Raw genomic sequence first — 18173 nt, 5'->3', positions numbered from 1 at the left:
ACCGTGAGACCTTGTGTGCCAAAGCGGACAATATCGTGCTAGCGGGTGGTCTGGGCTGTTACAGATGGTATCAGAGCCAGGTTCCCAGATCGATGTGCCAGCGAGGGCGCTGGGCTCCCTAAGGGGGTGGATTGTAAGGCCCACATCGGTTGGAGAGGGGAACGAAGCATGCCTTTTAAGGGTGTGGATACCTCTCCCTAGCATGACTCGTTTTGACGAGTTAGTGTGGGGGGCTTCGGCTAACATCCCTATCGTCAAAAGCAAAACCGTGAGGACTTGTGTGCCAAAGCGGACAATATCGTGCTAGCGGATGGTCTGGGCTGTTACAGATGGTATCAGAGCCAGAACCCGGATCGATGTGCCAGCAAGGGCGCTGGGCTCCCTTAGGGGGTGGATTGTAAGGCCCACATCGGTTTGGAAGGAGAACGAATTATTCTTTATAAGGGTGCGGATACCTCTCCCTAGCATGACGCGTTTTGACGAGTGAGTGTGGGGGGCTTCGGCTAGTATCCCTATCGTCAAAGACAAAACCGTGAGGCCTTGTGTGCCAAAGCGGACAATATCGTGCTAGCGGGTGGTCTGGGCTGTTATAGTGAATGTATGGACAGGAGGGAGGTGGTGAGCGCTATGAATGTATGGAGAGGAGGGTGGTGGTGAGCGCTGTGAATGTATGGACAGGAGGGAGGTGGTGAGCGTTGTGAATGTATGGAGAGGAGGGAGGTGGTGAATGTTGTGAATGTATGGAGTGGAGGGAGCGCTGTGAATGTATGGAAAGGAGGGAGGTGGTGAGCGCTGTGAATGTATGGAAAGGAGGGAGGTGGTGAGCACTGTGAGTGTATGGAGAGGACGGAGGTAGTCAGCGCTGTGAATGTATGGAGAGGAGGGAGGTAGTAAGCACTGTGAATGTATGGAAAGGAGGGAGGTGGTGAGTGTAAGGCCCACATCGGTTGGAGAGGGGAACGAAGCATGCCTTATAAGGGTGTGGATACCTCTCCCTAGCATGACGCTTTTTGACGAGTGAGTGTGGGGGGCTTCGGCTATCATCCCTATCGTCAAAGGCAAAACCGTGAGGCCTTGTGTGACAAAGCGGACAATATCGTGCTAGCAAGTGGTCTGGGCTGTTACAGATGGTATCAGAGCCAGGTTCCCGAATCGATGTGCCAACGAGGGCGCTGGGCTCCCTTAGGGGGGTGGATTGTAAGGCCCACATCAGTTGGAGAGGGGAACGAAGCATGCCTTATAAGGGTGTGGATACCTCTTCCTAGCATGACGCGTTTTGACGAGTGAGTGTGGGGGGCTTCGACTAGCATCCCTATCATCAAAGACAAAACCGTGAGGCCTTGTGTGCCAAAGCGGACAATATCGTGCTAGCGGGTTGTCTGGGCTGTTACAGATGGTATCAGAGCCAGAACCCGGATCGATGTGCCAGCGAGGGCGCTGGGCTCCCTTAGGGGGGTGGATTGTAAGGCCCACATCGGTTGGAGAGGGGTACAAAGCATGCCTTATAAGGGTGTGGATACCTCTCTCTAGCATGACGCGTTTTGACGAGTGAGTGTAGGGGGCTTCGGCTATCATCCCTATCGTCAAAGACAAAACTGTGAGGCCTTGTGTGCCAAAGCGGACAATATCGTGCTAGCAGGTGGTCTGGGCTGTTACATTCACAGCGCTCACCACCTCCCTCCTTTCATAATGAAGAATTGCAAGTGTTTGTCATTTCCTCCTCTTGCCAAAAAGGTATTACGCACGTACTAAGCCACATCTCTAATTATCTCCCGACTCCTTTTATTACTAATTTTTTTGTAACTGTTTCTTCACTTAACTAATTTCAAATTTGTATGATTAGGTAGCCGCAGTGTTTGTTGGCACATTTATGCTGATGTTCGCCGGAATAGCGGCGGCAATAATGAACGAGAAGACTAATGGATTGGAAAGTCTATTGGGCTGCGTTGTCGTCACCGGCCTTGCGGTGACAGTCATCATCCTGTCCACCGGACACATATTCAGTGCACATCTCAACCCCGCTGTCACCATATCATTTGCTGCCATAAAGCACTTCCCTTGGAAGAAGGTAAGAACTCAGTGATCTATCTATATATGGAATGCATGTGAATGTTCATTAAAATATATATGTCATGCATGCAGGTGCCAATGTATATTGGAGCACAGATATTGGCATCAGTGTGTGCCGCATTTGCACTGAAGGAAGTGTATCATCCATTCATGGGGGTGGAGTTACGGTTCCTTCAGGAGGATATAACCAAGTTTTGCTTTAGAATTCATCATCAGCTTCAATCTCATGTTTGTTGTCACTGCTTTCGCCACTCACACTAGAACTGTAAGCATATGTTATATTATGTTTATAATATTTAATGTGCTAATTGCCAATAATTTCTTGCTTAATTAAGTAATAATAATGATGAAATTGTTTATGGTGATAAATGAAGGTTGGACAGTTCGCGGGAATGGCGTTGGGAGCTACTGTAATGTTCAACATCCTCATAGTTGGGTATGTCCTTCTATCAAAGTAAATTTATTCTTCAAGATGGACTTGACTAAATTCTTTATAAGGGGCTATATAATTTTCATGTCTCAATATATATGGTTCCCATTATCAATAATAATAATAATAATAATAATAATAATAATAATAATAATAATAATAAAGGTACGTTGAGATAAGAAGGAAAAATATGTCTTCATAAGTACTGAAAATGAAAGACATGTTCTTTCTATTATTCATTCCTTCACGTTATGGATATTCTCACCATATGATCTTAGTTTAGAAGGATTTTTGTTGGATTGATTAATTATTACGTGTATATATATATGTCCTACTAGACCAATTTGTAATCACAAATAATTGCACAAATGTAATAAATAAATAAATAATTAAATAAAAAGATAGACTAAGAAAAATACTAAATATTTATGGTCATGGTTCTATGCATTATTTTTTTAAACTAATTAATAAGGTGATATTATTTAATTATTCTTTTTAAATCTTGATATATATAATTCTCTTAAAAAATAATACATGTTGATTGTTAAGAAAATGTTTAAGTCAAAATAATATTTATTATACAAAAAAAAGTTATAGACGTAGTAATTAAGATTGATGAAAATCTAATTTCTAATAAAATACTATATCTATACACACAAAATTAAACATAAAAAAATTTCATTGCCTAGATAGTTAAACATAAATTAATTATTATAACAGTATTATCAATTACAGGCCAGTATCAGGGGGATCAATGAATTCAGTAAGAACATTAGGTCCAGCAATTGCAGCAAACAATTACAAAGCAATTTGGATTGTGTAGATTGGACCAAAATAATGGAGTTCTTTTTTAACATTGGTGAGAAACTTTTTTTTGTCCAACAAGAGAAACTTTAAGATTCATTGAATTGGATAATATATGTTTTCTTGGTACATCAATTAGGTAGTATTTACATTTACATTACACCCTGTTGAGAACAAAAACCAACTCAGGGTTGTTTCAGCAGGTGAACAATGAAAAAGTTATGCACGTAGTAATTAAGATTGATGAAAATCTAATTTTTAAAAAAATACTATATCTATACACAAAAAATCAAATGTAAAAGAATTCTATTGCATAGATAATTAAACATAAACTAATTGTTATAACGATATTATTAATTTACAGGCCAGCATCAGGGGATCAATGAACCCAATAAGAATATTAGGTCCAGCAATTACAGCAAACAATTACAAAATAATTTTCACTAAGACTGCCTTCCAAATTTGAAATAAAAAGAAGAAAATAAAATAAGATGCCATCCTTTGTTATATTAATCTTTGAGATAGCATAATATTTTGTAATATAACCCAAGAAAATAACCTTATTCAGGAAGCTCCATCACTCTCGCACTCAATCATAGCTGGACTACCTTTACCAGAAAGAATTTCAATGCTTCACCTTGAATACTCTTTAAACCAGACCGATTAACCATCGGCTCTGATACTACTTGTTAGGCCACCATCGGTTCTGATACCACCTGCTGGGTCAACATCAGCTCTACCTTTTTCAGAAAGACTTTCGATGCATCATCTAGAATACTCTTTAAATCAAACCGATTAACCATCGACTCTGATACCACTTATTGGGCCATTGTCAGCTCTGATATCATTTGTTGGGTCATGTTTTGTGGTGCATCAAACATAACTTTTTATTTTCTAGTTCAAAAGATCTTTTTGTATCTGCAACAATTGTTTTTTTTTAAATGATAAGAAAGGGCTTTTGTCAATTTATTTTTATAAAAAGTTATGCTATCTCTAACATCTTATTTAATTTTCTTCTTATTTCAGATATGGAAGCTAACTATCATCGAGTTAGTTGCTACCGCCTTTCTCATGTTTGTCCTAAGATGCTCGACCATTATTTTAGAGTCAAACAAACTTGCTCTTATTTTGTTAGCCCTCGTTGCAGTGGTTTTGAAGAATTGACTTAAGTTACAAAATACATCCATCTATATTAAAAGTATTTGTATCTGGTCTCCAATAATTCAATTTACATGAATAGTTTTGTTCATATGTGTGACATGAACATGTTTTGGCAGTGAGATATACCGCTGTATCATTTTAAATTTTTTTTAAAAATAAAAATAATACTTGAGATGAGATTTTAGAATCTTTGTTTATTTATTGCACCATGAATGTAAGCCCTGCTTTTAATATTAATTATGTGTAATAACAAAATTTGATTTGAGTTAACATATTAATTAAAAGGAGGATGTGTGTATGTTATAATATTAAATATTGATGAAATTGTTTATGGTGATAAATAAAGGTTGGAGAGTTAGCGAAAATCACTGTAGGAGCCATTGTCATGCTCAACATCCTTATAGTCAGGTTTTTCCTTCTATAAAATCTTCCTTCACTTTCATATAATTACATAAATAATTAATTTTTAATTTATTGTAATAGAGTCTATTTATGAAACTTGATAAATATAACTATTTATATTGTCTCTTTATAGAATGAGTAATTTTATAACATGATATTAGAGTTCTATGCTCTAAAAGTCTAAAATACTAAATACTAAATAAATAAATAAATAGATAGACTAAGAAAAATACTAAATACTTATGGTCATGATTGCATGCATTGTTTTCTTAAACTAATTAATAATGTGATATTATTTAATTATTCTTTTTTAATTTATATATATATAATTCTCTTAAAAAATAATACATGTTAATTATTAAGAAAATGTTTAAGTCAAAATAGTATTTATTTTATTAAAAAAAAGTTATACACGTAGTAATTAAGATTGATGAAAATCTAATTTTAAAAAAAATACGATATCTATACACAAAAAATTAAATATAAAAGAATTCTATTGCATAGATAGTTAAACATAAACAAATTATTATAATAATATTATTAATTTACATGCCAGCATCAGAGGATCAATGAACCCAGTAAAAACATTAGGTCCAGCAATTACAGTAAATAATTACAAAGTAATTTTCACTAAGGCTGTCTTCCAAATCTGAAATAAAAAGAAGAAAATAAAATAAGATGTCATCTTTTGTTATATTAATCTTAGAGATAGCATAATATTTTGTAATATAATCCAAGAAAGTAACCTTATTCAGGAAGCTCCATCACTCTCTCATTCAATCATAGCTGGACTACTTTTACCGGGAACACTTTCAATGCTTCACCTTGAATACTCCTTAAATCAGACCGATTAACCATCGGCTCTGATACTACTTGTTAGGCCACCCTCGGTTTTGATACCACCTGTTGGGTCACCATCGGCTCTACCTTTGTCAGAAAGACTTTCGATGTTTCCCCTAGAATACTCTTTAAACCAAACCGATTAATCATCGGCTCTGATACCACTTATTGGGCCACTGTCGGCTCTGATACCACTTGTTGGGTCATGTTTTGTGGTCCATCAAATATAGCTTTTCATTTTCTAGTTCAAAAGATTTTTTTGTATCTGCAACAATTATTTTTTTTTAAATGATAAGAAAGGACTTTTGTCAATTTATTTTTATAAAAAGTTATGCTATCTCTAACATCTTATTTTATTTTCTTTTTATTTCAGATATGGAAGTTAACTATCATCGAGTTAGTTGCTACCGCATTTCTCATGTTTGGCCTAACATGCTCGACCATTATTTTAGAGTCAAACAAACTTACTCTTATTTTGTTAGCCCCAGTTGCAGTGATTTTGAAGAATTGACTTAAGTTACAAAATACATCCATCTATATTAGAAGTATTTGTACATGTTCCCGAATAATTCAACTTGCATGAATAGTTTTGTTCATATGTGTGACATGAACATGTTTTGACATTGAGATATACCATTGTATCATTTTATATTTTTTTTAAAAATAAAAATAATACTTGAGATAAAATTTTGAAATCTTTGTTTATTTATTACACCATGAACGTAAGCCTTGCTTATAATATTAATTGTATGTAGTAACAAAATTTGATTTGATGTTAACATATTAATTAATAGGAGGATGTGTGTATGTTATAATATTAAATCCTATTATAATAAATTAATAATTAATTATTTATACAATTATATGAAAGTGAAGGTAGAATTAATAGAAGGACATACCCGACTATGACGATGTTGAGCATGATAATGGCTCCCACCGCGATTCCCGTTAACTCTCCAACCTTTATTTCTCACCCTGAACAACTTTATCAATATTTAATATTATAACATACACACATCCTATTTTTAATTAATATGTTAACATCAAATCAAATTTCGTTACTACATACAATTAATATTATAAGCAAGGCTTACATTCATGGTGCAATAAACAAACAATGATTCTAAAATCTCTTCTCAAGTATTATTTTTATTTTTTAAAAAAATATAAAATGATACAGCAATATATGTCACTGCTAAAACATGTTCATGTCACACAAATGAACAAAACTATTCATGCAAGTTAAATTATTGGATACGAGGTACAAATACTTCTAATATAGATGAATGTATTTTATAAGTTAAGTCAATTTTTCAAAACCATTGCAATTGGGACTTACAAAATAAGAGAAAGTTTGTTTGACTCTAAAATAATGGTCGAGCATGTTAGGCCACACATGAGAAAGACGGTAGCAACTAACTCGATGATAGTTAGCTTTTATATCTGAAATAAGAAGAAAATAAAATAAGATATTAGAGATAGCATAACTTGTTATAAAAATAAATTGACAAAAGCCCTTTCTTATCATTAAAAAAAATAATTGTTGCAAATACAAAAAGAGTCCCGCTAGGGAGACAATGACATTTGTATACAATATGTACAATGGACTTTTTATCTAGCCCAATTATATTTGAAAATAATAATAAACACACATTTAACCTAATTATAATTTCTAAATAAAATTACACCCAATTCACCTCCTTTTGATTGTGTTACCCTGCCACCAAAAAACCTCCTCCTCGCTGCTCACCAACCCCCACACCGCCGTCTAGCTGTCCAAATCGCAACCTGCAGCAGCTCCGGAAACACGTCTGCATTGGAGACCCCCTGTTCGCGACAAACTCGGTCGCTGGCGGCATCAGGATCGCACGGTCGTTCTTTCCTGCCGACCCGAGTTGCTGCGCCCAAGTGCCGCGCTTGTTCGCCCTCTCCGGAAGCATCACCGGTGCACGGTTTGCGGCTGCGTATCTGATCGTTGTTTTGCCAACTGACGTGTTCCAGAACCTCTTCGACCATCCACGGCGAGTTCTTTAGTTTCTTCTTTTAATGATTACTCATTGCAGTTGCTACTTATTTTATAGAGTGTTTAAGATGCTTAGTTTTCTGAAACTACATGGTGAAAAAGCAATAAATGGAATTTTATTATTTTGGAGCATGAGAAATTAGCTATTGCTTGAGATTGTTGCAATTTATTTAACAGCTTCGCCGCCTGACGTGAACCATTTACCGGGACCAACACGAACATCAGAACTATATCGTCGTCGAGCATCCACGTTAAGTGGGTTAGTTTCTTCCTTTCATGAAACATCATTCATCTTGCATTTTGTAATGTAGAGACTGTATGTTGCTTATTTGATTGATTTTACATGGTGAAAATGCAGTATATGGAATTTTAGTATGTTCGAGCATGTGAAATTAGTTGTTGTTTAAGATCATTGCAATTGATATAACTTTTGAGCAGAAAAGGTGAAATAAGTTTGTTAATCTAGTTTAAATAGCATTTTATTTTTTCGCCTCGTGTGGACCTTTGGATGCGATGTTACGTAAACCAGCTAATCACCCAGCTAATCACTGGCTTCTTAATGTTGACCATAATGGGATGGTTATTTAGTAGGGTATTGGATGTTCGGTGTTAATGATAGATTTTTTTTGTCCGTTTAATTGGATGGTTAGTTTAGTAGGGTATTGAATGTTTGGTGTTCATGATAAATATTTTTTGCCCCTTTAATTGGATGGATACTTTAGTAAGTAATTAGATGGTTGGTTTTCACAGTCGCATGTATCCATGCTTTATTATAGTTTTCCTTTTATTTAAATATGCTTACTATATGGTCAACTGAAGGATTGAATCGGTCGTTTTTTTTTTTATTCCTACCTCCTTCTGCTTTTGATGAACGGAGAAGATTCACATGCTATCTTACCTTACTTAATTGGTAGTTAAAGATTATATATACAACTATTTGCATGCTCTCATTTATTTTATTTATTATGATAAACCTATGATACTAATTAATAAGCATAGAAGTCAATTACAGGAACAAATTTAGCTTAACCAAAATTTGTGAGGTGCTCCAAGTGTTGAACGTTGAGCATTGAGCAGAGCAAAATACAAGGCATGCATAATAGCAAAGAAAAGGAACACAACTTGCACAACCACACACTATTTAATTTGTCCCACACTAATAATATACAATCCAAATATGCTCATATTTGTTCCCTTTCTTCAAATCCTATCACTTTCCAATGCTTTTAATTGGTTTTGGTACCTCTATCTATCTGAATTCTATGTATGTTAAAAGTACATATTATTTTAGTATATCTTAAACTGAAGCCAGCTTATTCTACTGTCTTAGTTAATGTTGTTCGTTTCTTTTTCCCCTTCTAGATTCTACATTCATGAGTTTGGTCTTATAGGTTCATCCTCACCATGTTGTTATATAGTGGTAATCAATTATAGTGTTAAATTGAGCTTATTTTGTTCTCAGTTGAAGGGTGAAGAGAAAGATATTCATTTATTTAACTTATTACTTGTCTGAATAAGACCTAGAGTTTTAACTGAAAAACTAAATCATTTCTTAATTATGATTATGTGTACTGACTTTGGATATTAGTCTGAACATAGTTTAGAGTTCTAGCTAGAATCAATCATTGCTCTACTTTATTCTTAATTTCATACCTTGTTTGCATTTTGTAGTATATAGCGTGCAATTTAATCTGTTTAATGTTTATGTATTTCTCATGCAATGAGTTTTAGTTGAATTTATTTTAGCATGAAAAAGTATAAGGGCCTTTTATGGTTTACAAACTTTTATAGTTGGTTGCAGTTACAGACTTCCATATTGTAAGACAGACGGTGAAGATAGGATTTATTTATGCTGTCAAATTACCCTCTTTTGTGGTTTATGATTTTGTTGAGTCTTCGCTGTGAGTGGTGTAAAGAGACCTCATTATGAGACTGTACACTATAAAGGGGAGAAGAATGTTTGACCAACAACTGCAGAAGGAAAGGTAAAGCCTGTCATGTACAAATACTTCCCTCTTTTTGAGGTAGTGGAGCACACTGCATCATAGAAAGTACCCAACGTTTTGAGAAGATATTGCTCGCCCCATGAATTTTTTTGTTCTGTAATACTGAACAATGTAAATGACAACATATTATAAATCTTCTAACTTTGTTAATCTTTATGCTATATATATGAACTCAAGAACCTATAAAGCTGTGATTTACAATAAGGAAATATGTGTTTTTATTTGTGTGCAAGGGGTTGGCAAAAAGTACAAAGAGCTAAATGTTTGAAAAGCATTAAAAAAGAAGACAGGAAAAAGAGTATTAGATTGGACTATGTTTATTGTGGCCAAAAGTTGAAATATAACAGCACTAAACTACTAGTCATAGTGAGACTGAAGTCAATATCCAACTTAGTTTTGCCATCAATTAATATACGGCAAACTGGTTAGAGACACAGAGCTACACTTTCTAATGTAATGTGGTTGCATGCATAAGAATATGCTATTTTCTTGAATGTGTGGATAGGTGGCTATAGACCGAAAATAAAAATCTAGAGAAATTAGAGAGCAGAGTCAATTTCCTTCCGGCTATGTTCAGCGACCACTAATCCTAATTTGCCTTTAATCACGCGTTTATGAATACAGTTACAATTTTTTTATTAATTTATTTTTTCCTCTAAAAGAAACATAATAATAAATAGAACATCCAAAATACAATAAAAATAACCATTGGCCTACCTAGTAAAATGAACATCTGGCCTATTTTAGTTTCTCTCTTAATTTTTTGTTTACATCAACGCAATAGGGTCATAAATTATACTACAAATGGTATATCCAAAGTAATAATCCAATTTAGAATGAAAAGCGCCATCCGCAATCATACTAAAATAACCATTCGAATACCTATTACACTAAACATCCAGTATAATTTAATTGCATCTAGTTGAATCTAATATTAACAACCAAACATCCACTTAACAATGAAAATAATCATCCGTATACCTAGTAAAATGAACATCCTTCATAATTTAACTGTATTTACATGAATCCAATACAACCAACTAAATACTTAATAATTATATTCCAAATATCTGACATTCTTCAAATTGGTGACAGAACTAAAACAATAAAAAAACTAATATAAATCACAATATTAGTGACATGAAAAATATAATAATAATAATAAAAACCAATCTATTAATGTACAACTTCAAATTATTCTTGGCAGAAGCTACTGCTACAGGCCTTGGTTGACCAATATTAATTATTGAAAGGATTAATGTACAACTTCAATACATACATCAAAGAAGCCATTTTGATCACTCCATATTTTCTGCTGCTTTTCGAGTACCTAGATGTCTTGTGGTGTACGTGGATAAAATTATTAGAGGGTGAACCTTGGCATAACAGTAAAGTAGTTGCCTAGTAAGTTGAAAGTGATGGGTTCAAATCATAAAAAAGCCTCTATTCTTGCAATTATGGCTGCATAAATCTTTCGTTCACAATTGCCACCAAGTGAGAGTCTCTGTACTAAATTTCACCTTTTTATTTGGATATGATAATAATAAAAGGGTAGTCCAGTGCACAAATATCTTGTGCTATTGCACCTGATAATTGCATCAATGGTGAATTTGAAATAAGACGCCACAAGACTTTTCTTCAAGCACAGTTTCATACCAAGAATTCAGCGCACTAATGGACTGCACATTGAGGTGATAAAAGTAGTAAGATTACTTTAGAAACCCAAAGAAAGTATGGACAATGAAACGATTTGCCAACTTGAAAGCTTAACTTGTTAACGAAGTTCATACTAATAATTTACCACTATAATTCCAATCACTTTTAGTCTGGATTCTCCATTTTCATCAGAAAATTTTTTAAGGTTTATTCCAATACCAGTTTAAATAAAAGAAAAAAAAAACAAACCCAGGAACCAGGACACAAGCGGTGGAACCTGGTTGTGATTTTTGTTGCTTCGTGTAGAGGACGTTGGGCATCGGGTCAGCGAGGGGTAGCGATGGCGCGAGGGGACGAGTCAGCAACGGCGCGAGGGAGTGGCAGCGATGGTGCTGGAACTGGCTTGTGTGGGATAGAGTTGTCGGCACTCCAGGTGAAGTGCAACTTCTCGATGCAGAGCAGTGTCGTTGGAACTGGTTCGGAGATGGCGACGCGACTGAGTGGACTCTGGCGGTAGAATCAGGTGCAACCCTTGCAACGGTGTTGCACGGTCCTTCGCAGTGCGCACCGCAGTGTCTCCCAAGATTATTGGCGATGACGGCTGTTGTGGGTTGCGGGGTGGCACCGCTGAGAGAAGGTGAGAATTTATGAAAAGCAATTTCCTGTAAACGGGGAAGAGGGTTGGCGGTTTTTAATTTTGCATTGTTTACGGTATAGAATCTTTATTTAGATTGAATTTAAAATTTGAAATAAATGATAATTAATTACTCTAATTATCATTTGATTTTAATTACAAAAATATCCTCATTGTATATATTGTATAGCAACTATATTGGCTCCCTATACTTTTCCATACAAAAAAGATCTTTTGAACTAGAAAATGAAAAGCTATGTTTGATGGACCACAAAACATGACCCAACAAGTAGTATCAGAGTCGACGGTGGCCCAATAAGTGGTATCAGAGTCGATGGTTAATCGGTTTGACTTAAAGAGTATTCAAGGTGAAGTATCGAAAATCTTTCTGGCAAAGGTAGAGCCGATGGTGACCCAATAAGTGGTATCAGAACCGATGGTGGCCTAACAAGTAGTATCAGAATCGATGGTTAATCGGTCTGGTTTAAGGAGTATTTAAGGTGAAGAATTGAAAGTCTTTCCGGTAAAGGTAGTCCAGCAATGAGACAATAATTGAGTGCGTGAGTGATTGAGCTTCCTAAATAGGGTTACTTTCTTGGGTTATTTTATAAAATATTATGCTATCTCTAAGATTAATATAACAAAGGATAACATCTTATTTTATTTTCTTCTTTTTATTTCAGATTTGGAAGGCAGCCTTAATGAAAATTGCTTTGTAATTGTTTGCTGTAATTGCTGGATCTAATATTCTTATTGGGTTCATTGATTTCCTGATGGTGGCCTGTAAATTAATAAAATCATTATAACAATTAGTTTATGTTTAACTATCTATGCAATAGAATTCTTTTACATTTGATTTTTTGTGTATAGATATAGTATTTTTTTAAAAATTCAATTTTCATCAATCTTAATTATTACGTGCATAACTTTTTTTTAATATTATAAATACTATTTTGACTTAAACATTTTCTTAACAATCAACATGTATTATTTTTTAAGAGAATTATATATATCAAGATCTAAAAAGAATAATTAAATAATATCACCTTATTAATTAGTTTAAGAAAACAATGCATGCAATCATGATCATAAGTACTTAGTATTTTTCTTAGTCTATCTTTTTATTTGTTTATTTAGTATTTAGTATTTTAGACTTTTAGAGTATAGAATTCTAATATCATGTGATAAAATTACTCATTCTATAAAGAGATAATATAAATAGTTATATTTACCAAGTTTCATAAATAGACTCTATTATAATAAATTAATAATTAATTATTTATATAATTATATGAAAGTGAAGGTACATTTTGTAGAAGGACATACCCGACTATGAGGATGTTGAGCATGACAATGGCTCCTACCGCGATTTTCGCTAACTCTCCAACATTTATTAATCACCATAAACAACTTCATCAATATTTAATATTATAACATACACACATCCTCCTTTTAATTAATATGTTAACATCAAATCAAATTTTGTTACTATATACAATTAATATTATAAGCAATACTTACGTTCATGGTGCAATAAATAAATAAAAATTTTAAAATCTCATCTCAAGTATTATTTTTATTTTAAAAAAAATGTAAAATGATACAGCGATATATCTCACTGCCAAAACATGTTCATGTCACACATATGAACAAAACTATTCATGCAAGTTGAATTATTGGGGACCAGATACAAATAATTCTAATATTGATGGATATATTTTGTAACTTAAGTCAATTCTTCAAAATCACTACAACTGGGGCTAACAAAATAAGAGCAAATTTGTTTGACTCTAAAATAATGGTCGAGCATGTTAGGGCAAACATGAGAAAAGCGATAGCAACTAACTCGATGATTGTTAGCTTCCATATCTGAAATAAGAAGAAAATAAAATAAGATATTAGAAATAGCATAACCTTTTATAAAAATAAATTGATAAAAACACTTTTTATCATTAAAAAAAAAACAATTGTTGCAGATACAAAAAGATCTTTTGAACTAGAAAATGAAAAGCTATGTTTGATAGACTATAAAACATGACCCAATAAGTGGTATCAGAGCCGACAGTGGCCCAATAAGTGAAATCAGAGCCGATGGTTAATCGGTTTGGTTTAAAGAGTATTCTAGGTGAAGTATCGAAAGTCTTTCTGGTAAAAGTAGAGCCAATGGTGACCCAACAAGTGGTATCAGAACCGATGGTGGCCTAACAAGTAGTCAACGCCGCTGGTTAATCAGTCTGGTTTACAGAATATTCAAAGTGAAGCATTGAAAGTCTTCCCGATGAAGATAATCCAGCAATGAGACTATGATTGAGTGCGAGAGTGATGGAGCTTTTTGAATAGGGTTACTTTCTTGGGTTATATATAAAATATTATACTATCTCTAAGATTAATAAATACGCTCAATCATATAATAATCAATAAATAAAACCAAAAAGTATATGATAATGTAAGGATAGAATACGATCTGATGCAGAATTATTGGTTGTATTGTTTGGCTCCCACACGGTTCATTTAGTTCCACGTAATTTTGATTTTTCTTTTCTAGCCATAAACATCAATGTGGATAAACATCTATGAAAAGGAGTGCTATATTAATTGTTATGTATGAAAAGAAGTTATATATCTTCTCAAATACGAGGAACCTCATTTAATTAGATTTTTTCAAGTTTGAGAGAACTAATAATTAAGAATTCTCATAAATAATACATCAATCACATATTTTTATTTCATGAAGCTAGATAGTTGCAATGATAGATAATAATATACTAATATAGTAACGTATACATGATGTCATATCACTCCTTTTAATTTGATAAGAGTAAGAGTAAAATTCATTACAAATATATCATGCAATGCAAATATATATAGTTTATGAATATATTGATTTATACATCTGCATAACCATTGCATCCTAGTCCATGTTCTCAGTACCCCTGGCCCCAGCTTGAACCTACATTAAATATTAAAACAAGCAGTTTTAATATTTAAGCACAACTTATTTTTACTGTTTTACTAATGTTAGACAAGAAAGTAATACACATAAATTTATATGAAGATAGGCCTACAACAACTATTTCATTGGCATGTTTGTCTGGATGGTGGTGTCTAACATAAAAAATTAGTATATGATACACTTATACTACTTATTCAGTGGTCCAATTGAATGTTACATGTTTATTGACTAAAATCTTGTAACAAATGACAGTTAGTATTGAAAAAATTTTAAAACAAGTAATATTTAAACTACTATAGAACTGGTGACATTGAAATATTTTATAGAAATATAATATTTTTGTGGATTATTTTTATAGGAAAAAAAATTACCTGGATTCCATTGAGGACTAATAATTTTTTTCTTTTATACACTTCTTTTTAAAAAGGAAAAGTATAGAGGCTAACAACTTTATTAAATTTTAGTCAGTATGTAACTAGTAAAATAAAAATGAGTAATTCTACATCATTTGATGAAATTTCACACCATTAAAAACATCATTAATAACTATTTAATGGTCATAAATCACAAAAATTACTGCCCCTAACATTCCTCTTTTAAAAATTCTCATTGAGGACTACTCTTTTTGGCTATTGATTATTATACATCCTTACTTCTGTAGGGCCTGAGAAAGAGATAAAGTATGTCATATTGGATGACAAAGTATCTTAACTGCTCCATGGTTTAATTTTCCCTGTATAACTTCTGATTTAAAGTTCTTATTTTTGTGTTAATTTTTGTATTTAACTTCTAATATTTTGGTCCTGTGACTTTTAATTACAGTAAAAAATGATAGGGATCAATAGTTTAATAATTAAGAAAAAGTGAATTCAGCAAAGAAAACAATGAGGCTGAAACGGATATTTGTAATAAATAGAATATTCTGCATATTAAAAGTTAGTAGTATATAGAGAAGCTAAATATATAGAGAATAATCAACAATTTTCTGCTTCCAATATGAATCTAAATGATTCTGACACAGTGCGAAAAGATTGCCATAAAATATAGAGAAATTAAATCAACAGTAGATGCAAAGCATAAATTTGGTTTGTGATTAATACAGTAAAGGATAAATATGGCAGCTAAAATATGAAAAAAACCCAAATAAAGACTTTAGGTTTGTAATGTTCATCTATATCCACTTTTTTAATTTCCTAGCACAGGGTAATGTATCCACTGAATAATCAACAGCCAATAATGCAGCAAGCAAACCTTGGATCTGAAATTAAAAAGCAAAAAACATTAGATGGAAACCTTGTATCTGAAATTTGAGAAGAAAAGAATAGATCCTAAGAATAACAATGTAAATTTTCCCACCTTAGCAAGTCCCATAATCACAGTTATTATACCAGGTACCAGGTGAATTTACTGAACATACAAAAACAAATCAGACCGATTAACTATCGGCTCTGATACTACTTGTTAGGTCATTATCGGTTCTGATACCACTTGTTGGGTCACCATCGGCTCTACCTTTGCCAGAAAGGCTTTCGATACTTCACATTGAATACTCTTTAAACCAAACCGATTAACCATCGGCTCTGATACCACTTATTGGGTCACTATCGGTTCTGATACCACTTGCTGGGTCATGTTTTGTGGTCCATCAAATATAGCTTTTCATTTTCTAGTTCAAAAGATCTTTTTTGTATATGCAACAGTTGTTTTTTTTTTAGTGATAAGAAAGGGCTTTTGTCAATTTATTTTTATAAAAAGTTATGCTATCTCTAACATTTTATTTTATTTTCTTTTTATTTCAGATATGGAAGCTAACTATCATCGAGTTAATTGCTACCGCCTTTCTCATATTTGGCCTAACATGCTCGACCGTTATTTTAGAGTCAAACAAACTTGCTCTTATTTTGTTAGTTCCAGTTGCAGTAATTTTGAAGAATTGACTTAAGTTACAAAATACATCTATCTATATTAGAAGTATTTGTACCTGGTCCCCAATAATTCAACTTGCATGAATAGTTTTGTTCATATGTGTGACATGAACATGTTTTAGCAGTGAGATATACTGCTGTATCATTTTATATTTTTTTTAAAAAAATAAAAATAATACTTAAGATGAGATTTTGGAATCTTCGTTTGTTTATTGCACTATGAACGTAAGCCTTGTTTATAATATTAATTATATGTAGTAACAAAATTTGATTTGATGTTAACATATTAATTAAAAGGAGTATGTGTGTATGTTATAATATTAAATATTGATGAAGTTGTTTATGGTGATAAATAAAGGTTGAAGAGTTAGCGAAAATCACAGTGAGAGCCATTGTCATGCTCAACATCCTCGTAGTCGGGTATGTCCTTCTATTAAATCTACCTTTACTTTCATATAATTATATAAATAATTAATTATTAATTTATTATAATAGGGTCTATTTATGAAACTTGGTAAATATAATCATTTATGTTGTTTCTTTATAGAATGAATAATTTTATGATATGATATTAGAATTCTATATTCCAAAAATTTAAAATACTAAATACTAAATAAATAAATAAAAAGATAAACTAAGAAAAATATTAAATACTTATGGTCATGATTGCATGCATTATTTTTTTAAATTAATTAATAAGGTGATATTATTTAATTATTCTTTTTAAATATTGATATATATATAATTCTCTTAAAAAATAATACATGTTGATTATTAAAAAAATATTTAAGTCAAAATAGTATTTATTATATTAAAAAAAGTTATGCATATAGTAATTAAGATTGATGAAAATCTAATTTTTAAAAAAATACAATATCTACACGCACAAAATTAAATATAAAAAAATTTTATTGTCTAAATAATTAAATATAAATTAATTATTATAATAATATTATTAATTTACAGGTCAGCATTAGAGAAATTCATAAACCCAATAAAAATATTAGGTTCAATAATTATAGGATACAATTACAAAACAATTTAAATGTATTTGACAGCTTCAATTCTTAGTGCACTTGGTGATACCGGTACTTATTCTGCTGTTAAACTTTCGAATGAAGATGAAAACTCTAAACTCTAGCCTCCTTCAAATTCTGGAACCTTCAGAAGGTGATTATTACATTAATTGATTATTAGAATCAATCAACCGCACAAGATATATATAAACTTATAGGAAAATGATCACATATACCGGAGGAAAAAAGCGGA

The 18173-nt window shown here is 32.6% G+C and overlaps 1 pseudogene; it reads left to right on the top strand.

The window, feature by feature from the left end:
- Positions 1-1689: 1689 nt before the first annotated feature.
- Positions 1690-18045, top strand: LOC112772269 (aquaporin NIP6-1-like; annotated as a pseudogene).
- The last annotated feature ends 128 nt before the right edge of the window (positions 18046-18173 follow it).

Source organism: Arachis hypogaea, chromosome 3 (genome assembly GCF_003086295.3).
Source record: "Arachis hypogaea cultivar Tifrunner chromosome 3, arahy.Tifrunner.gnm2.J5K5, whole genome shotgun sequence".
NCBI classification, from domain to species: domain Eukaryota; kingdom Viridiplantae; phylum Streptophyta; class Magnoliopsida; order Fabales; family Fabaceae; genus Arachis; species Arachis hypogaea.
Note: the sequence above shows the minus strand (reverse complement) of the source record. Positions and strands in the feature narration are given on the sequence as shown.